The sequence below is a fragment of the Arvicola amphibius genome, chromosome 2, assembly GCF_903992535.2.
Source record: "Arvicola amphibius chromosome 2, mArvAmp1.2, whole genome shotgun sequence".
NCBI classification, from domain to species: domain Eukaryota; kingdom Metazoa; phylum Chordata; class Mammalia; order Rodentia; family Cricetidae; genus Arvicola; species Arvicola amphibius.
The window spans coordinates 129,681,549-129,703,834 of NC_052048.2; the positions used below are offsets into that span (position 1 = coordinate 129,681,549).

The 22,286-nt window shown below is 45.7% G+C and overlaps 1 protein-coding gene across 1 annotated transcript in view; it reads left to right on the forward strand.

The window, feature by feature from the left end:
- Positions 1-22,286, forward strand: part of Alk (ALK receptor tyrosine kinase) — a 733,404-nt gene that overhangs the window by 651,948 nt on the left and 59,170 nt on the right. The gene's annotated exons all lie outside the window — the stretch shown is intronic.

Sequence of the window (22,286 nt, forward strand, 5' to 3'; positions counted from 1 at the left end):
GCTGTGGTCCACCCGGCCCTGAGTCTGGGCTCCTTAGCACGTAACTCCCACTGTCCCAAAAAGAATAATCAATAAGGGCCCTTTGGCTACTCAGACAAATGAAATCACGTGGGAGCTGGGAAAGGGCTATGAGTCTCCACCCTCTCCAAACAGAATTAGAAGCAGACAGCTCCCAGAGGGCTACCCTAGTGAGTAGCATTATCTCAGAACAACTGGCTCCTGGTCAAAGGGAAGAAGAGGGTATTGAACCAAAGATGCCTTGATGTTCCCTGGAAATGCTCTAGGACACTGAATAAGGGGCCATTATTTTCCCAAGAACCCAGTGTCATGTCAAGAGCTGCTTAAGGCAAGAGAAAGGGGGCTCAGATCACATAACCCTTCCCTCATGTGCTCTATTGCAGGATGTATTTGTCTCCATTACGATTGGGGTTCCCTAGTCCCATCTCAGTGTAGATCCCTTTAATGTGTATTGGGGTGCAAAGGGGGTCTGTTTTGGGGGGACAAGTTTTCTGGAAAGAAAGCCACTTCCCACTAGACTTAGGCTTATAGCCGGGGTGGCAGGGGGGTGGGGGGGGGAGTCCTACCTAGTCCAGGACTCGCCTGACTTTCATCCAGACCCAACTGCTGTTCTTACGCATTTCTTCTGCAACCCATTCTGCGCTCAGAGTCACTGAACAGCACAACTCCAGGAATGCAGCACAAAGAACTCATAGTCTGGAAAAAGGAAAAGGCAGGTAGACAATGTAACCAGAGCAGGAGGGCGGGGAGGGGCTCCTGGAAAGGCAGGGATGGGCACATCCCCTCGGTGGTAACCACTCAGCGTGCACAGTCCTGGTACTTCCCTGTAGCCATCACTGCATGTACCATAGCAGGGAGGGGGTCAGCAGTACTGGACGCTCTGAAGCTTCAATCCAGGGTAGGAAAGTAGCTAGCGGGCCAGCAAGATATGTCTGCAGTGTTTGGTTTGATCAAAGCTGAGAGCATTGCCCTGGGAGGAGAAAGATAGAAGAGGGAGAGAGAAAGGAGGGAAAGTGGGGAAGGGAAGAAAAGAGAAGCAATAACAAAGGGAGGAGAGGGGGGAGTGGAGAGGAAATCAATCAGACAATGCCTGCCCCTGAGCTCGGTTTTTCCGCCAGGCAGTTTGATGTCACACTGGCCTGAGGGTAGTCACTTTTACTCTGATTGAAGGGAGAAAAAAGATGGATTAAAAGATGGTGAGTACATAGCTGTTAGGAAGGGGACCCAGGATGTGAACCCATAGTCTATAATCTTTGCACCAGCACTGCTACTGCTGGTAGAGAGATCTCCAACCAGAGAGAAGGGCTGTGTGGGAAGGAGGTGGGGGGACGGTCCCAGAGAAGAGCCCCTGCGAGGGCTGTAAACAGCTCCCGACCCTCTGACAAAGAATCGAGGTGACAAGATAATAAGATTTTCTCTCCAAAGTTCAGCGCTGTCAGTTTGCGCTGAGTTGGAACAGGGGTGGTGGGTGGCATTTCTGCTCTCCTCCAGGCAGTCAGCACAGAAGCGACTGAACGCACAAAAGCCAAATGAAACCCGGCCTTGAGAAAGCTGTTACTCCCAATGCTCCCCAAACTCCTTGTGTACCACCCTCCCAAGCCATCCAGGCCCACTCCAGGGGAGTGGGTGGCCAGGGCAGTCTCCAGCCCAGGCGCAGGGGAAAAGCCTGACCAGGTGACCAAGTGGTTGGCACACATGGCCTTCTCGGAAGCCTCTGAGTCACTTTAGTTAATCAGATGAAGAAGCTGGAGGAGAAAATGGGGCGAGTATTAAGTCCTGGAAAATTACGTTTCTCAGCTTTGCACATGCAATTACACTAACCAAATGGCCGGGCTAATACAATTAAGGCTACTGAGTCGGGCTCTTTTCTCTCTCCCTCTCCCTCCAGCCCTGACTCTCTCTACGGCCCTGCCCCTGTCCCCACCTCAGTCTCTGTCTCTGTCCTGGGTGGTAACAGATGTTGTTGCCACTGAGCGGGTACAGTCAAGCTCTGCCACCCTCCCTCCCTGAAATGTTCAACTGAGGATTTGAAAGCTTCAGGGCCCTGTACCCTCCTCCCTTCTACTATGGGCTCAAGTGCAGTATAGGTAAAGCCAGAATTTTGGAATTTTGGCAAAATAAAAAAATCACAACCTTGCCTCTTCCAAATCTAGCCTTGGGTTTGTTTACCATTTCCAAGTATACAAACATGAACAAAGAGGGAGAAAAACAAACCCGTGTGGAATCCTGGGTCAGTGAGGTGATTCAGCTGGTAAGAGGCACTTCCTGTGCAAGCCTGTGACCTAGGCTTGATCCCTGGAACCTGGCATAAAAGAAGAGAACCAACGCCTAAAGGTTAACCTCTGACCTGCACACAAACACCATGACCTTGGCATGCGTGCTCACGCTAGTGGTGGTGGTGGGGGGTGTGATGATGATGATGATTTTATATATACATAATTACATCTTTCTTGATATAGGATATATATTTATTTAGTCCTGAAAGGAAAAGAAGCCTGGCCTAGGAGTCAGAACCTCCATGCTATGGCCTGGTTCATTCACACTAGCCATGATCCAAGAGTGGTTCAGCCTCATATACATGCCAGCAAACACGCAGGGATGGCTCATATGGGAGAGGCTCATGTGAACACAGTGCCCACTCTTTCTACGCAGTCCAGGTTTGAGACTGAGGCGATGACTCAGTAAAGTGCTTACCACAGAAGCAATGGGTTCAATCTCCAGAACCCATATTCTAACCCATATTGTAACCCCAGAACTGGCGAGGTACTGGAGCTAGCTAACTAGCCAGCCAATCAAACTAGTGAGCTCCAGACAAATCAGAGACCTTGTCTCAAGAAACAAGACAAAAGGCACCTGAAAAACAGTTGACCTCTGACTTCCACACTCTTACACACACAGGTACACATGTGTATATACACACATGCTCACATGTGCACACAGGTGTACATGCATCTGCATACACACACGCAAGCACACATGCACACGTGTGGGCATGCACCTGTGCAAACACACATGCAAACACACATGAACACATGTGCATGTTCATCAGCACACATACATGTACATAGAGAGAGAGAGTTAAGGTTTAAAGCATTCCAGTCCTTTCTCATTCCCAGCTCCATGATTCCAGGGTCTGAGGCAATCTGAAGTAAAGGAACCATAGCTTTCCTTGGTCCTTCTCTCCAATTAACCCATGGCTCAGCTAATGTGCCCAGAAGTCATGGTGACAGACTGCCCATTTCCACACATGCTCCTATGATTCAAGAACAGATGCCAATTCCAATGAGAAAGTTCTATGTGTTTCATATAAATTGATTGGGTCTATTTCTGCTAAATGCATTATCCATTCACTCAGAACAACTATCAGAGTTAATAGAATTTGTAGCTAGAGCCATTATGCTCCAAGCACGCCCTTCTGGGGATGACGACATTGTTGGAAGGAAGTCTTTCCAGGTCCCAGCCCCTCTTTCAGAAACCATCTTTTCATTTGGCATCTTTGTGTGCGTCCGAGCCTTCTGTACTCAGACCCTATAGGCTCGGCCAGGTTCACTAGCGGTGCACACAGTGGGGTGAAGTAGTTTTGCCTTCTGATTAGCCCCATCCCTAAAGTGAGACTACTTCGTGGAGCTCCAGCACATTCTGTCCCCTTCTCTCTTGATGGTATAGTAGACAATCCTGTGGCAGGCTAAGGATGGGGAGGAAGCCAAGTTCCCATCTTTAGCCATAGCTCTTCACTGGGTACTAGTCTGGGAGGCAGGGAGTTCCAGGGTATGAGAATGGTGTGAGACAAAGGCAGGAGATCAAGAAGACCCACTCACACCCCTTTGGGACACCCATATTAGAGTCTTGGGTAACCTGTCAGTAGCATCTTCCCCATAAAAGCCTGATCATGGACATTCTGTGGGACTTCCCTACTCCAGGGGCATCCTCACCTAATCTTCATAGGGTGCCCTGTCTGGAGGTGCTACCCGTATGTGCTGCCCATTGAACACACAGGTGCCTGGGCTCTTGCATGCCTGTGGGATATCTGACATGGGACATTAACCATCCACTTTTCACCAGGCGGTGGTGGCACACGCCTTTAGTCCCAGCACTTGGGAAGCAGAGGCAGGTGGATTTCTCTGGTTCAAGACCAGCCTAGTCTATGCCTGGAAAAAAATGAATGAATAAATAAATAAATAAAGATCCACACTTCTCACAAACCCCTCAGGAATGTCTTCTTAACAGCAATGGTTAGAAGAAACCCAGGACTGCAGAGGAAGAGCCCTAACCTGGAGAAGGTGGTGAGGTGGCATAGGGCATCTTTCACCCACAAAGGCCCTGACACCATGCAGTAATAATAATTGTTCTCCAGAGGTGCCAGGAGCCGGGCTGAGCTGCGTGGCTGGTTATCTCACTTGCTGTTGTGACACTAACCCCTTACAGACTGGGGTCCCCAGAGATTACGTGACTATCCCTAAATTACAGTTGTAAATGGCTTAAAGATCTATTTCTTAAGCAACACATAAAAAGTAACATTTTCTAAGCCATGTACCATCTAGAAGAACAAAGTTATGACAAAGTAACCTTAGAAGGACCCCGTTGTTGGAAAGGTCTTCTAGAGGGATCTTATTACTGTGAAAACCCCCAGTTTGTTATGTTACTTTGCTGTGTTAGTCTGTTTCCTCAAACAGACTATACCTGCCTCTTCGCTAAAACATAAGACAGCATGCTAGACAAACAGTACACACACACACACACACACACACACACACATACACACACACAAACACACTCACGTACACACACACACATGCATACACATGAAAGCTGATCATTGAAGCTCACTGGTGTATCCCATGCACTCCAGCCTTCACTGGTATACCCCCACTCAATTGGGAGAATAACCTTTTAAGGTATGGAAGCCATGGTGTCGTAGATATAGCCCTTGTGCCTCGTTCAAAGACTGGCCATTCCCCTGGTCTACTTCCCTGCTGTTGAACCCTGTGCTGTGTGCACTGTCTTTCTCTGGCTTTAGATTATCACCTATTTAGAATAATTATAGTAGTGGTTATGCATAAAGCACCTGCTTTAATAAGGCTCAGGGGTTCCTAGTCATTGCACAGGCTTAGGCGCCCTCTGAATTAACATGTCACTCCTCATTAGGGTATGTCTCCCTTCCCCAGGAGCTAGTGTGGCCGGGCTCCAGGAAGAGAGGTGATGTGGAAATAATGTGTGACTCATAATTCTCATCACTGAAATCAACACATTTCCTATAGTGAAAGTGGTTTTGTATGCTAGGGAGTCAGTCAACACCCCCTGCTGGTGGCCAACTCTAATGATCTCAGTCTTCTTGGTAACCAAGAAAGGGAACCTATGGACAGTAATTGCATAAAACTGGAGATGGGTTGAAGGCATTCTGCTTTCCAGAAAGAGCTTCTTGGTGTATTCTGGGGATGTGAACTCTGGCCCTCATGTTTGTACAGCAAGTGCCCACCGTTGTAGACCACCGTGCACACAGGTTTCCTTTATACACAAGAGTAAACACTAAGGTCATGCAATGTCTCTCTCATGTTATGCTGAAGAACTCTGAAAATGAATATTGGTTGAGGAAGAAATATAGCATAGTTGTAGTGTGGGGTATGTGTGTGTGTGTGTGTGTGTGTGTGTGTGTGTGCATATGAGTATAAGCATTTGGTTCACATAGGTACGGGTTCATAACTACACAATGGACATATTGGGAAGTCACAAGACAACCTCAGGTGTCAGTCCTCAGAGACCTTCCACAGTTTTTTGAGAGAAGGTCTCTCATTGGGCTGGAACCTCACCACATAGGCCAAGTTGTTAGCTGGCCCATACAGAGATTCCCCATGTCTCTACCTCCTGTCTCTGGGTCACTGGTATTGCAGGCTTGTGCCACCACATCCGGCTTTTGTGAGTGTACATTCTAAAGGTCTGAACTCGCAGCCTCAGCATTCCTAGGCAAGTGCTTTACCAACTGAACCACTTCTCCAGACTCCAGACCCCAGACACTTAGACCTGAATCCCAGCAATGCTGATCACTATAGACAACTTTCTTCTCCTGTCTGTCTCTGTTTTTCCAAATCAAAAGCATTGCTTTATAGATCCACAGCTGAAGAAAGAACTTGCTGCACAGGTTCAGGTCCCCAGACTCCGCATTAAAACTAGGAGGTGTGGCAGCCCACCTGCAATCCCATTGTGTAGGAGGGAGAGGCGGGATCCAAGAGCAAGCTCGCCAGCCATATTGCCAAAATAGTGAGCTTCAAATTCACCCTACCTTGGTATACAAAGTCAAGAGAGACTGAAGAAGACATACCATGCCAGCCTCAGGCCTCCACACTCATGTGGACAAATGTGAAGGTGCACCCACATAGACACACATGTACCCACACACATGCAAACATGAACATACACATATGCCAAATATACTTGAAAAAATTGTTTTTTATATTATTAGCAGTGATATCACATAGGTCTTCTATAAGGACCACATAAGTTAATGCAGGCCAAGGGTTCAGAAGGATGTCTAACATAGTATACCGGTGAGCCTTTCTTACTTTTCCTATTCTAGGATTGAGAAAACCAAGGGTCAGAAGGCAAACAACTCACTCTGCCATCTCTACAAAGTCAGGGTTCAGCATCAAGGCTCCTTACTTCAAAGCCTTCCCCACACTGCACCATACCTGTCAGGGCAGTATCGACTGCTACCCACTTGCTGACAAACATCAAGGCAGAAGGCTGGTTTCATTGGCTGGTTTCTTTTTCTATCCATGGGGTTCAGTGCGGCATCCAGCACACAAGACGGCACCGCTTCTCCTGGTACCCAATCCTGGGAAGCCTGTGTTTTCATTTGAACAAACCTGCATTGGGAACCTATGCCGTGCTAAGGCCTGTGGCTGGGAACAAACCAAGCACTGCTCTTGCGAACTGTCCCACTCAGATCTGGCCCACACAGACCCCCACAGCAAGCCATTGTTCCCATGGAGAATTAGGACAAGTGCCCAAGCACCCAAAGCGCTGACATCATCCTGCCCAGATGGTGCACTGCAAGTTATCCTGAACCAATCATTCCTACAAAGCAGGTCCTCAGCTCAGGTAGAGGGGCACTTACCTATGATCTCAGCCCTTAGGAGGCAGGAGACGATGAGTAGATAATTAAAGGTCATCCTCAGTTAGAGAGTGAGTTTGAGGTCAGCCTGCGCTACAGGAGGCCTTGTGTTTAAAAGAAGAGAAGGAAGAGGAGGAAGCAAATGAACGGAACTTCCACGCTATCACTTTAGAACCCCCACACCACCCTGACATCAAAGGGGAATTATGATCTCCTAGCAAACACCTAAGGTTTACCTGGGCCATCGCCGCCACCCCAAGCGGCAGGCAGGAGCCACCACAGTCCTCTCTCCCTGCTGGCCCTGAGAAAACTCGTTGTTTCTTCCCCCCATTTGTTTTGATGACAGGTTACCTAAGTGGGAGACAATAAATGATCCAGGAGCTTTGGGCTCAGCACGCCTTGATTAAGATCATTTAGCTCGCGGCTGGCAGAACACAAAGGCCCTCCATCAGTGCACACAGTAAGCACTTGTTTAGGAAGTCCGCTTTAATCATCATTTTCCTCCCAGATGCCTTGCCTCAGCCCGCAGCCCAGCCCTGTGTCTCCCCTGGCCGCTGTCTACCTCTCTTGTCACACTTAAGCTTTGTTACACTAAACCTTTACCAGGAAGTCTTCTATTTGTAATTAATCGGAGTCAGGAGATAGACCAGGCTCTAGGAGAAGCACCAAGATGTCTCCTCTGCTTGCCCCTCCCCGGCCCAGAGAAAAAGACACCCCAGGTAGAACTGCCTGGTGAGAAAACTGGGGAGAAGGAAGAACCCCACCAAGTCAGGGGCTCCCCATAGGGAACAGACAGAAACAAAATCTTCGATATGGGCAGGGACTGTGTAGGGAGGAGCGAGTCCTTTGAAGGAAGCGGCCTTAAGTCTGTGAACCTCAAACAGCACTTATTTGTTTCTCAATGCCTGTGAGTAGGAAGCCAGGTCCAGCTCAGATCCTCTACCACCAGCCTTGAGATCTCAGATGAAACTTGACCGGGGAAGGAGTCACACCCAAGCCCAGCAGATTATTGGTAGTTTCTGGAGGGTGTGGGGTTGAACACACCAGTTCCTAACTGGCGAGAAGCCACCATTATCAGTTTCTGCTGGCCTTGGCAGCCTACTTCCTTCCAGGTGTGTTATGGGCAGGGAAGGACAGACGGAGAGAGAAAGATTCTGCTAGCAAGGCAGAAGTTGTGATCTTGAAAACAGCATCCTATCACCTTGGTGAGTTCTGTCAGTAGAAGCAGCTCACAGGTCTCACCTCAGATGGAGACCCGCTCAAGACCACATACAATGGCTTCATGCGTACGAGCAGCCACACCGAGAGACCCTCAGAGACCACTGAACTCTCAGGCCCAGTTCAAAAAGTGTCTATTAGCATTCCATGCGCATTCATCTTTTCACAAAGCACCTATTGAATGCTACGTAACACCAAGACAGTGGACACAAAGCACCTACTGAGTGCTACGTAACACCAAGACAGTGGGCTGGCAAAGAGGCCTAGAGACCAAGGTTCTTTCTTAGAGTTGACTGTTGTAGTAAGAAAATAAGATCATTTCTAACAGGTGATCAAGGATACAAAACCAAACATTCATATAAAATGTTGTGTTACTGTCAATTCTGTTATCAAAATATATAACCAAAAAATTGGGCAAATTCACTTCCATGAGCTGTATAGTGTGTGTGTGTGTGTGTGTGTGTGTGTGTGTGTGTGTATTATGTGCATGTATTTTTCTTTTTTTTTTACCAAATTCCAAGAAAATTCTAGTTTCTCGCCTTTAAAATCTAACCAATTTTTTAAGTGGAGAGACGGGACAATGGTGCATTTAGAGTCCACAAAATCAGTTCACCAACCCAACCAATTGTCTATTTGCAAGTAAAAGCGGTCCACTTCCTTGTGTGGGGGAGGGGTAGATGGCTGGCGAGGGGTTCTGAAGGACTGCCCCCTACGAACCTTCTCATCCACAGTAATGAACAGAGTAAGGTCTGTTGTCTTCCGAAACGTGTCTGGGTCTTAGAAATCATGGAAACTCCTGGACCTTCTGTTTTCCAAATAAATCCCAGGTGACTGCTCCAGAAAGGCCTGGTTTGTTTTTAAGAGTGAATATTGACTATGAGTTCATGAGAAGGGGAAAGCAAATCTGTTCTTCTGATTACTATTGTTTGAGTAGGTGACTGGCAGCTTTAATGATCGCACTCCAGGATTAATGTTCGCGTGTAATGAAAACAAGGCAGCGCTCTGGGCTGTGTACCAGCCTGTCTGAGGATCGATAGCAAAGCCTCCACGTTATTTCGCATCCTGGGAAAGAGGACTATTTCTCCTCAACCAGCCGTGTGACTCTGACCTTTCTAACTAGTCGGCTCAGTCTATTAACTGATCTGTTCCACCGGCTCTTGGGTGAGGAGAATGTCGCCACGGATTAAGGGGTAGTACTTTAGAGTTTTCTCAAAGACGGCGTTTTAGTTATATATGTGCTTGGGTATGTCTGAGTGTATGTACCCTTGGCATGAGTGTGTACTGGGCAGTCCTAGGGAGACATACCCCACCCCTTCCAGTCAAGGGCAATAAACAAAGTAGCTTCTAGAAAGCATATAGCTATGCTATTAGAAATTGTCCAGTTTAACCGCCTTTACCGTTCTTCTTACACAGACTCTTACCCGGCAAAGTCTAGGAGCGCTCAGTGTTCATGACATCTCCTTTGTAGGTGTGCACGTGGGCCTGGTAGCACACATGCAAGCTGGTCTTCTTCTTTCTGTTGTGGTTTGTTTGGGTTTTAGTTTCCATCTAACAAAGATCCACGTACCACTTTCTGTGCGTCTAGCACTAGTTTAGGCTCTGGACATACGGCAGTAAACAGAATAGACTAGCCCAACTCTTGCGAGACTACACTAGTGTACAGATTTCGTCTTTTCCTACACTGACACGATAAGGAGAAAAGGAAGCTAGCTAGGGGACAGAAGCAAGAGTGGCAGGGGACTGTAGCAACACATGGGTTGTGACAATGAAACGCTGAGTAAGGAAACTTCGGGGCATGTTAAACGCAGCGGGTAAACACTTGTGTTTACTGGTATTGGGAGCCTAGGTTTTACAGCTGAGTTAGGTTAGCGTCTGCTTTAGCTTAGAACAGTAGAGGCAGATTAGCTGGCCAAGTTCTGATAGTGTAGCTTGTGCTTCTCAGAAACTACTTTATTTCTATGACTAAAAGAGGGCTTGGTCTTCCTAGGGTCCCACCTCCACCCCAGTACATGCTCATGCCAAGTATACATACACATGTACATACCTACCCCAGTATACACACATGCCAAGTGTACATACACTCTCACAAACCAAAACATATCAAGGTTCTCCATGACCAAGCCACAACCCTCATAAATTCTAAAGGCCTTGAGCATGACACGGGCCAAAACACCGCAGATGGTAGAATAAAGCAAGAACTGTCTAGCAATCTAGGGTAGTGGTGTGTCTCTGATGTCTGTCTCTCCACCAAGGAAGCCACAGGCCAGTGTCTAAGGAAGACTTAGGAGCCCTCTTTCCTCCACTGATGTCACTATTTAAGGTCTTGTAGCCATATCCTTGGGTCACCGGTGTTTCCATTGCAAGTGAGTGGAAGGCCTTGATCTAGCATGCTCTGTTCAAGTTAAACCAGGACCCAGGACCCATTAAAAATTTAAAATAAAGCCAGGAGGTGGTGGCGCATGCTTTTAATCCCAGCACTCAAAGCAAGTTCCAGAACAGATCTACACAGAGGGACCCCGTCTTGAATAAAAATTAAGGTAAAAAGAAAATACAATAAAAATACCATAGACAACCGTTGATGTCTATTCAGTGGCCCTATTAGTGACTACTGTTCTTAGTTCAGTACCTGGTGCTATAAAGACCCACATCTCTGTCCCTCTTGGCCTTTTCCTCATGATCTTAAAATGGCCATTGCAGCTCCGGCCATCACACCTGCACTACAGGCAGGAATGAGAAAAAAGCCATCTCTTCTTTTTTGCCTCTTGCCTCCTAGTCTTGCAGGTATCTTTCTCTGGGTTGACCATTTGTTCCTAATGTTTTTCCACTGTTTTCCTTTCTGTCTTTTGCTTTGGGATGCCTCACCCTCTCATGGGTCTCTAGTTGTCTCCGAGGTTCTGACACCCAGATCTGGCAATCAGAACTGTCTGTTCTTTGGATTTTTTTTTTCTGCCTTATAATCTCCTGACTAGTTGGGCTGCCCATCCTCCAGTGGGGTCATAATCCCACCAGCCTGGAAGGGCTGTAGCGAACTGTGTCAGGGGCACACAACCAGCAAAGCACAGGAGCACAAAGTAGTTAAGGTGTGGCTACCAACACTGTGCGCTCTCTCTCCAGACAGCGAATCCCAATGAAAACCCTTTTGGTGGCGCAGGTAGAAGTCTCTGATTCTTCTGGCCTGTGTGGGGGCAGAGCCAGTGTTTGAGCTACCATCACTTCCCACTTAAGCCTTGCCACCGAATCCATTATGTATAACCTGCAGATGGCTGAGTCCACAGTACCCATGTCAACATCAAATACTTTATTAGCCCAGCTCTGGTCTGAAGCCAATTTGGGAATAACTGAATTAGCCCCCAAAGCCTCCCTTAACTTAATTTTTACAGCTCTGCTTTCAAGAGAGTGAGTTGGTTTTTTGTTGGTTTTTTTTTTCCCAGTGACCTTTTTCTTCTCCTGTGTGTGACTGCGTTTCCCTCGGGGAACAGGGGGTAGCTGAGAACACAAAACAGCAGCCATCACAGGCGCCATTAAAAGCTCCTGCAGATTGCTGGGTGTCAGAGCTGTTTAAGGGTAATTCAGTCCTAAAAGCAGCTTTTATCTCAACAGCCCTGACTTGGGGCCTGCTGGTAGGGCGGTCTCACTCTAAGGAGTTGGCCTCCCAGCAGCAGGACAGTCGGGCCTCTGTCCCAGGATGCTCCACTGCTTATGAGGCCTCCCACCGGACTAGAGAAACTTCCTATGGAGCCAAGGAGGGCAAAGTCCAGTGAGATCTTCTGGGACAGCACATAGCTAACCAGGGTTGGTGTCGCCATTGGCAGGGAGGTGTCAGGGGCAGCTGCACACAAGTACATGCGTAGCATAGGTGAACATTCGAGCACTGTGCATGTACGAGCAAATAATTCCCATTGAAGCAAACTGGAAAGACAGCAGTTGAAGACACATGCAGAGACTGGGAGTGTGTTGTGGGACGGCAGCGCCATGCTTCCTCACCCAGCCTCAGCTCCCTCTCACGCCCCAGGCTTATGGTTTAACTCTTCACCCAGCCACTATCTTAGGGAATAAAAGCAGCACCCTTTTCCTTCCTTTTCTATTGAACTAACACGGTTGTAAAACCGAAGCTCACTGAAGGATGGAGATGCTACTCACATGCACTCTAATTAAATATGCTGCCCTCCCGAAGGCCTAAGGGCAACCCAAGCAGGGTAGGTCAGAACCTTGGTGACACCCTCTGATCTGGAGTGACACTGAGTGCTTCCTGACAGGCACCAGCTAGGATGTGTAAACACATCCCAGAACCCTAAGATAAAAGTTAGGGGCCTACAGTCTGAACCATGGAAAGTGGAGGTCCCCTCTCATGCCCTTGATATTGGATACAAAATAAAACAAACCACAGTAGAACGGAGTGAGCTTCTGAGAGAGAAGAAAAACAACTTCGTAGAAAGTATTGGTACCCGGGACCATTTAGTGCAAGTTCAGATGGCCCTGAACGACTCGTTAAACCTAGGTGGCACTGCCAAGCCAAGGCTCAGCTGTACTCGGCGGGGAGTATCCCACGAAAGAGAAGTGTGACCGGACATAGCAGCAGGTTCGAGACCCTGAAGCAAATTAGGACAGCAGCTGCCAGAGGGCAGAGATGGACGCAAGGGGTCTGACCGGAAGGGGCACTGAAGGGTGAGCCTAGCAAACGGACTAAATGTTGCCCAAAGGCTTTGGGTTTGATTTAAGTTCTGTGATTATGTAAGATTTAGAGGGGTTGAAAACAAAGCAAAACACCAGACAAATTATGCTGTTGCCACCATCGCTGCCTTTCTCCCGGAATCTTTGGAAAAAAAAAAAAACAAAACACCTCACTAAATCTTACATGAACACAGAACTTAAATCAAACCCCAAAGCCTTTGGGCAACATTTACAACCAAATGATGATAAATTAATTACCTTTCAAGATCCTCAGACTAGTAGGGAATGAAGACGAAATGTGACCTCGTATTCTCACCCCCACATCTGTGTGGTGGCGCGCGTGCCTGGTGTGCTGACTTACATGTGAGTTTATCCCCAAGAAGGGCAGGGCTAAGTCTTACGGCAGATCTCTTTTGAGTTCTTGGAGGAGCCTCGGTGCTGATTTCCACTGCGGCTGACCCTATCTGCAGTCCCACCAGGAGGGTATGAGGCTTCCCTTGTCCTCACATTCTCCCCACCATTTGCTTTGATTTCTTTGTTTTCTGCCTAGAGCGAGGTGGCATGTCAGAGGCGTTTTTTTCATTTGTATTTCCCTGAGGGCTGAGGATGATAGATAGTTTTCGTGTCTCTTGGCCATTTACACTTAATCTTTTAAGAAATATCTGTTCATTTCATTTGCTCTTGTATTGGTGGTTGTTTAGGTTGTTGTGGGATATTTTTGTGTTTAGGTATTTTAGTTCTTTATATACTTTAGATAAGACTCCTCTGTCAAATATATAGGTAGCAAACATGTTTCTCTCATGGTATAGGTTCTTTGCTGAGCAGACAGGTTTTCATTTCATACAGTCCCATTTGCCAGTCCTTGGCATTATTTCCTGAGATGTTAGAGTCCCGAGAAAGTTTTGCCTATGCCTATGTCTTGATGAGTTGCCCATGCATATGTCTAAGCCAAGGAAGCTTGAGGTGTCTTATAGAGTAATAAAGACGCCAGTCGCTCCCACTGACCAAGCATACTGATTATGATTAATTAAAACTCAAAATATACATTTAAATTCATAGATTTATAATGATATGCAAATATTTAATTGGACAACCTCAGATAATGTGAAGCGAATTCCATATCTTGAAAGTCAGAAATAGGAGGTGGAATTGAATGGTAATAGTGCCTTTATTACTCCTGCCCTGCCACTGAGTGACCACATTGCACAAGGACAGCACCTTGTCATAGGTATACTCCAAACAGTCAGTGAGAAAAGGGTATAATTATAGCAACATTGGTTTGTAGTTTCTAGTAAATGCTTCTATACAGCGAACTTCAAGAAGAGCCAATATTAAAAGAGACAGAGCAATGATCAGGCATTTGGTACCTTATGAAAAAGCACCGCCCACCATCAAGCAAAGAGGTGTAGCTGGCACACTTTCAGGATAGAGCAGCGTGCCAATCTGAAATGTGGGGATGCAAAACACAAAATCCAAACTCTGCGAAAAAGCCACAAATAAAATGGTCCCTATTCCTCAAAAGTTAAAATCAATAAAAAAGAAAATACAGAGGAGAATTCTGTTGATTTAAAGAAACAAAAATTATGTATAATATATATAAATGTATATATCTTTATTGTGTTATATTATATACATACGTGTGTGTGTGTGTGTGTGTGTGTGTGTGTGTGTGTGTAAAATGTGTGTGTAAAATCTCCTGGCCTACAATCTCAGCAGCTTAGGAATCATAGTCAGGAGTAACTGCAGATTCAGGGTAAAACTGGGCAATTTTGTAAAGCCTTGCCCCAAATAAAAAGGAGAATGGAGTAGGGAGATAGGGCTGTAACTCACTGGTGAGTGTTGCCTAACATTTGCAAATCTTGGGGTTCAGTCTTCAGCACCACAAAATCAAAATTAATGGACAAGGCTAGATAATGCTACTTAGAGATAATGCACACTTGGGTGGGGGGCGGGGGGTAAAACTACTGAGAAATTCAAAGAAGTGATTAGAATGTAATCCAGGATATGGTCCCTTTGGAGAGCAAGGAAGTAGAGATTGGAGAGAACACAAAGCCACCAGCCAAGTTCTATTTCTTGACCTGGGTAGTAGTATTTGCTTTATAATAATAGCTCATTGAGTATATAATATACACTTGATTTGTGTTTTCCTCTGTGATTCACTTTAAAATTAAAAGGCTTAAGTATTTTTTTAGCATTGTCAAAGGAACTCCTGTTGCGCCACTAAACAGAGAGAATGATTTAATTCTCAAGAGGCCACTTCACAGACTGGAGTCTTCTTTTTTGCTCTTGCAGCTGAACATAGGAACAAGCCAGGACTTTAAAATAAAAATAAAAATAAAAAACAAAGCTATCTGTTGTAATACTATATAGTAAAATACCAGGGGTCTAGTTGCCATGGTCACACCGTCTGACTGATCACAGAGTTGATGGTGGCAGAGTTGCTTTAACCCAGGAATGATTAAAAGTATATACATTATTTTTATTTTTGTCCTAGCTAGGGAACAAGCTGACTTCATGAATACCAAAGGTCATTCTTCCTGCTTTCAATGAGGAATGGTTGCCATATACATTTGTAGATGGATGACTAACCAGATTTGGGCCTGATATTTGTTTAATGGGATGTAGGGGGCCATGAAAATAGACCACGATGCACAGCTTCAGTGAAGTTGAGCTCAGTCAATGGTTATGGCTTAAATTCAATTCCAACGGAGCCCAATCAAAATAGCACAAACGGTCCACGTGACCCGCTGAGCGCTGCTCTTCGGCAGGACACACAAGGCCTTGAACCTGAGGCAGAGCCTCATTGCCATGATTAATAGAGATAGCTGAGAACTGATTTTCCTTTGTATTGCACTTTATTTCTTTGGACTGAGTTGAGCAGATGAGATGCCTCAGCCATAGCCATAAACGGGTGCAATCACTGTCTGGCCTATTTTTTAAACATTGTGCTGCATATTACTAATTGATTTGTTTCTTCTTGAAGGGCTCTGCAATAGACTTAAAATGAAATCCAGTGTGTAATGGATTTTTCTTTACTCAGCTGTCTATAACCAATCAGTATCTTCATGTGTGTGGGTTCTTTGTACAATTTAAATGTGAATGAGTATTCAACTATGTTTCCAGTGTGTGGTGTGTGTAACAAGATAAATATGGGCTCTCTTCTCCCATAAAAGACTTTTAATAAAATAGGGATTTTTTTATTTTCTTAAGAGAAGGGAGAAGTGAGCTTCCTACCTCCCTTGACCTCATCTTGTGTCTTCCCCGGGGGGCCATTTCATCCCCTTAAGGCTTCACAGAGCTTTGGGAACCAATAAGGAAATTCAGCAGAGGAGCTAGGGGAGCCTCAGATTGGCCTCTCGGCTTTAGTCTGCCTCTCTCGTGACCTTGCTGTGACCTTCATCATCTCTCCTGACACTGACGTGGTGACTGGTTGCCAGTGGTGCTAGCCTTCCCGTTGGCACTTCTGATCTATAACTTACCAAGCCAACGACTGGACTTCCTCTTGGATACCATCTAAATCCCTGGGGCACCCCTGGGACTAGACCCCCTAGTCTTGGCTTCTGCTTTCCTTGCCTGGTTCCCATGACTCTATGAAGTCCACGCTCTGCTAGGCTAAGGTGTGCTCACTGTGGGACTTTCTGGAACTTAGAGTCCAATGACAGTGGTACCTTGACTAGATTCTCACCTGCCCCTTCATGGGTCTGAGCAACTTTGATGTAGCCATTCCGGCCTGAACTGCAGCCCAGCCTGAGAGACTGAAAAGGCAACATTCGATGGCTTGGAAATGTTCCAGCTGCAGGGGTTGAGAGAGGGACAGGCATTCCTGGTGATCCTAGTATTTTTTTTAATGTGTGTGTGTGTGTGTGTGTGTGTCTGTGTGTCTGTGTGTGTCTGTTTGTACGTGCGCGCGCGCTTTTGTATGTATATGCACATTTGTGTTGTTTCTTCAGGGGCCATCTATTTTTTTTTTTGAGGCAAAGTCTCTCACTAGGTCATGTGGCTCAACAATTTTAAGCTCAGCTGGCTGGCCTGTGACAACCCAAGGCATCCCCAACCCCAGCACTGGAGTTACAAGAACATGCTACCATGCCCATTGAACCTGGAACTCATTGATATGGCTATGTGCCTGGCCGATGAGCCCAAAATATCTACCTGTCTCCCACCCCGAGCCCCACCAGTGCTGGGATAGTCTGGATTGGTACATAGGTACTGAGATCAAACTCATACCTTCCTGCTTGTGTGGCAAACACTTTCCTGGTCGAACTGTAGCCCCAATCCGCCCACACACACACAGCTCCTTTGTAATCCTCCAAGTTGGCATAGGAGAACTGCCCTGAATTCCCGACTTGACCAATTACCCACTTACTTGGCTCCTCTGAACTTGAATTTCCTGATTTTTGTTTGTTTGTTTGTTTTGTTTTCCTTTGCTTTGCTTTGTTTTTCAAGACAGGGTTTCTCTTTGTAGCCCTGGCTATCCTGAAACTCATTCTAGAGACCAGGCTAGCCTCAAACTCAGAGATCCACCTGCCTGTGCCTCCTGAGTACTGGGTTTAAAGTACTGGGTGCGCCGCCACCATCCAGCAAGGCCAATTTCTTGATTCTTAATGGGGATACTACAGCTCTACCTTCAGCACACGGAGTTTCCACAAGTCCAAAGGCATTGAGTTTGTGTATGAAAGCGCAGTGCCTGGCCTGCTGAGAGAGTGTGCGCCGCATTGCATGCGCAATAGACACTGAAGGATTTTTGTTCCTTATGTGGATGGACCTGCCTCTCAGGTAGCTAAGGTTCAGATCTCACATACACACATTCTCCAAAGAAAACAAATAGCTTCTATCTAAGTTTCAAAGCTCACCTTGATTTCTGCTCCTTGGAGCTACTACAGCTAGTTTCCTCACCCCTCGGTTCTTAGACCAGTCTCTTTCCATTACAAGACCACGCCATGACCAATGCCTTCAACTCCAGGCACACTGCCGGATTGGTCCTGCTATCTGCCTGCCCTTTTGTGCCTCTAACCTATCTTGGCCTAGAAGTCATGGCTGCCTTGCTTCCACAAACATTCCTTGTTCCAGAAGACTACCTAAAGTCACAGCAATCAAAATCACCAGGATTGTGCAATAGTACACACCTTGGGCAAGGTTCTGGAAATAGAGCCTGTTCCAAGTGAGCTTGAAATAAGGAATAACGATTGTCCTCTTAGATGAAGTCACGGGGACACACAGTTCCATTCAGGGGACCCACCTCAATGAGCAAATTATTCTCTTTAGAAAGACAGAGGGCAGCAGAGACTCGTGTGTAAACAATCTTGAAAGGCTGAAGTCTCCAAGGCAGAAAGTTGATCGCCATTAGGGGGCCCTAGACAGAGACGGAGTAATTCTTAACTTGGATCCCTTCTCCAGTGCTGACAAGATCCCAAGAGTCACTAACGTTCTTCATCAAGACGATGAGATGGATAGGACTAGTGGACAAATCTAGTTGGGTATCAGAGTCCATTAAAAGAGCTTTATATAAAGATTCCCTCCTGACTCCAAACAAGATCTATTGAATCTAAATCCCCAAAGCCTTGGTCACCAGGTGGTTTGGGAACAACTGTATGTCCCGTGTTAATGAGACGTCTGGGCATGTCTATAAGATGTCCAGAAAGAATAAAGAGAATCAATGGCATGAAGCTGGGACAGGACAAACCCAGTAGAGAAGCAAGATAGGCCTTGCACAAGAGGCAATAAACTCAGAAAGACCATATCCCCAAGAGGTGGTGGAAGTAAGAAACATAAATTGATTCCAAGCAAAGTTAGGCAGATTTACAGTGGTCAGAGCTATTCACAAGAACAGGAACTACTATCGTGCTCCAAAGGCTGCTGGGAGCAGCAAAATTCAGCCTGGAAGAATCATGAGTCTGACCTGGGATGGCAAATCCTCTATTCCCAGGGAATCCACTTTCAAAAAAGTTTCCTCTCTGGACCTTTCCATCAGAAATTGCTGAAAGTAAAACCAAAATTTTTGTGTATGGAAACCACCTGAGACCAATATATGTCCGTTGAGTTTGGGAAAATACCGGCGCCTCCGTTGAGAAATGACCCTAGAGTCTCTCCTTCATGGAATGGGGCCATAAATCTCGAGGGTGGGTGTCTGATCCCCACAGTGAGGAACTGGATGCGAAAGGACCACATGGTTTTTAACTGTCTTGACTGTCTCTCTCTGGTGTTATGTGCTATGCGAAGCACTTGGTTTAGGTTCCTCTTTTAATTTTTATCAGAAGTGTAAGCAATAAACAGTAGAACCCCATCTGCTCAGGTTAGAAAAAGCAAGGCTCAAACAGGTCATGTAATCTGACCCAGGTCTTCTTAAACCTTGCCTATTTGCAACCCTTTTTAGCCTGAGAAATTGTAACATGACCTTGGGAACATAGATAGAAAATGGGTATAAACTATCAAGCATTTATTGATAATAAGTCACAAAGAAGGTTGTTTCAAAACAATTCTTTAGTATACATATAATTTTACCAATTATAAAAGAGGGTAAAAAAATAAAAGAGGGAAGCAAATTTGCATACTAATGAGAGATATGCTTGTTTATCTAATACAATGCAATCCTAAGATATATCAGTTTCAAGCCTACATGCTGAAGAAGTCGGCAGGAAAGCTGTTCAAGGTCCATTTATGATGATTAAACTATTCTGTTTGGTGAGAGGGAATTTTGTATGTGTAGTAAGGATGCTGCAACTCACAGCATGCAATAGTTCTCACATATGAGCTTTGGTATTTATTTTTTTTAATATTTATATATTTATTATGTATGCAATATTTTGTCTACATGTATTCCTGCAGGCCAGAAGAGGGCACCAGACCTCATTACAGATGGTTGTGAGCCACCATGTGGTTGCTGGGAATTGAACTCAAGACCTTTGGAAGAGCAGGCAATGCTCTTAACCGCTGAGCCATCTCTCCAGTCCCAGCTTTGGTATTTCAAGGCAGAATTTATTGGCATTGTGTGATGTGATGGCACACAAAGTTTGTGTGTGTGTGTGTGTGTGTGTGTGTGTGTGTGTGTGTGTGTGTGTGTGTTTAAAACAACAGTAAAGTCACAGAATACAACATTGGTGATCACTGCCAGAAACATCTCAGATTCAATATGTGTTTGAGTTTGAATGCATTTTTGGTCATCATACCATCATAAAACTTCTACTGTTGCCAAATTTCTCTCTACCCACAAGTTCTGTTATATGACCTCATATGGTCATGGTCTTCCAACTAAAAAGCTTTAATCTGATTCAGGTCTCTCAGTTAGCCAGGGGCAAAGTTCAGAATGAGAAACTTTGATTCATTTGAATCCGAAGCCCATAATCCTCTCCCTACCTCATCAGACATAGCAGCTGGCCAAGAAGTAGATGACCAACTTCCCTTGGACTATCCCAGAACCTCCAAATCCTATAATGAACAAAGGCTGAAGTTAAAGAGGGTTCTACTCATGGTGAGGTGCTCAGGCAAGGTGCAGATGTTATGTCCAGAACTGAATTAACTAAAGGAAACACCATTCATCTAAAGCCAGGTTGAGAAGATTTCTCCACATCCAGGATGTTAGCTGTAGATAAGGGCTGTCTGCAGGATGGGCTTCCAGCTAGACATAACAAAAAGGTGGGACTTGCAACTTCATTTCTTAGTTTTGCATTTATTCTCTGCCCCAGCCTCATGCTCAGCTCACTAAGTTTAAGTTCCGGGCACTGTGGGCATGGGATTTATAGTCACAAAAACTCCCGTGGATACATTCGTTGCCCATTGCCAGTGACAGGATCAACCTTAGACTCAGGCAGTACCTGTTGATATAGCTCCTATTTGTAGAGTTTGGGACTCTACAATGACCTGCCCTACCCCCTGTTAATTTTATCATGCCAGCCAGCCCCTTTCACGGATGATGGAACTAGATCAAAGTCTCACGATACATCACTGGTGAAGGAACATTCTCCCCAATCCAGGTGTTCTTGAAGATGTCAGAGCCCATGGTCTTTTCACCTCACTCCCCCACATATGTCATTTTGGCTTTGGAACAGGTAAAGGGACAATTGGGTAAAAGAATTCTGCCAAAATACCTTTTGTAAGCAGGACATGGTGAAACAAGCTCATTCTCTTAGCACCGAGGCAGAATAATTGCTCTGAATGTGAGCCAGTCTGAGTTATTCAATGAGACCCTGCCAGGAGAGCAGGCAAACAAAAATCCAGAACCTTCCATAAATAGTTCTTTGCATTAATAGATTTGACCAGAAAGCTGACCATCAGCCAATATGCTCCTTAATTCCTAAACCTTGAAGTGACCTTCAGAAACCCTGTGGAAGTTAACCATTCCATCTAGAAGTATGCATCAGAATGCCACTGGGACTTCAGACCCCAAGGCCAGGATCCTATCACAAAAGTAAACCAAGGCTAGTTGAGGCTTCTGTTGCTCAGCCCTGCCAAGGTGACCTCCCTCTGACTGTCAAATCAGCTTCTTACATCTTCATCATCAAATTAGTTCAAAGCCTTCACGATATTTTCTTTTGAATGTTTTAGTGATGGTGCTACATACACTCAAATTAATTTTCCATCATTTTCTGTGCACAGAATTTGACTCAATCTCTCTTTAAAAGGGGAAATAATTTAGGCCATCTAAAAATGAGATTTATTTTAAGTAGCTTATTTATCAAGAATACAGTTCTGAAAGATTTTATGAGTTGTAAAAGTGTTAGATTTGAGGCCAAGAGATCTGACAGATCCCCAAGGTCCACCCTGGCTGAAGGAGAGGACGCTTGAAAGAAAATATCCCAGTGGTAGAAGATGAGGTGGCAGGTAGGGCTTGAGTTGTGTTCCAGTGATGTCCCTAGAAAGCTAGGTAAGGACACTGGGCAAGGACAGACAGACCACAGGAGGGAGTCGATGGGGACCTGGGGAAAAGAAGAAAGTTTGACCAGTCTGTGACTACGGAGATGGTTCAGTCAGAAAACTGCTTGTTGTATAAGCATAGGGACCTGAATTCAACCTCCAGGACCTACATGAAGAAGCCAGGCACACCCTTGTAATTCCAGCATGGGATAGGCAGAGATAACATCTTAGACTAAGGCAAGCCAGTCTAGCCTAAATGGTAAGCTCCAGGCGAATGAGAGACCCTGTGTAAAAGGTGATGAAGGATGCTCCTGAGGATGTCACTCAAGCTTTCCACTGGTCCACTACATATACTCTCACACATACGTACACGCAGAGGCATTCAAAGGTTGAAAAGTTCAGCTTCTCTCCGTTTTTGACA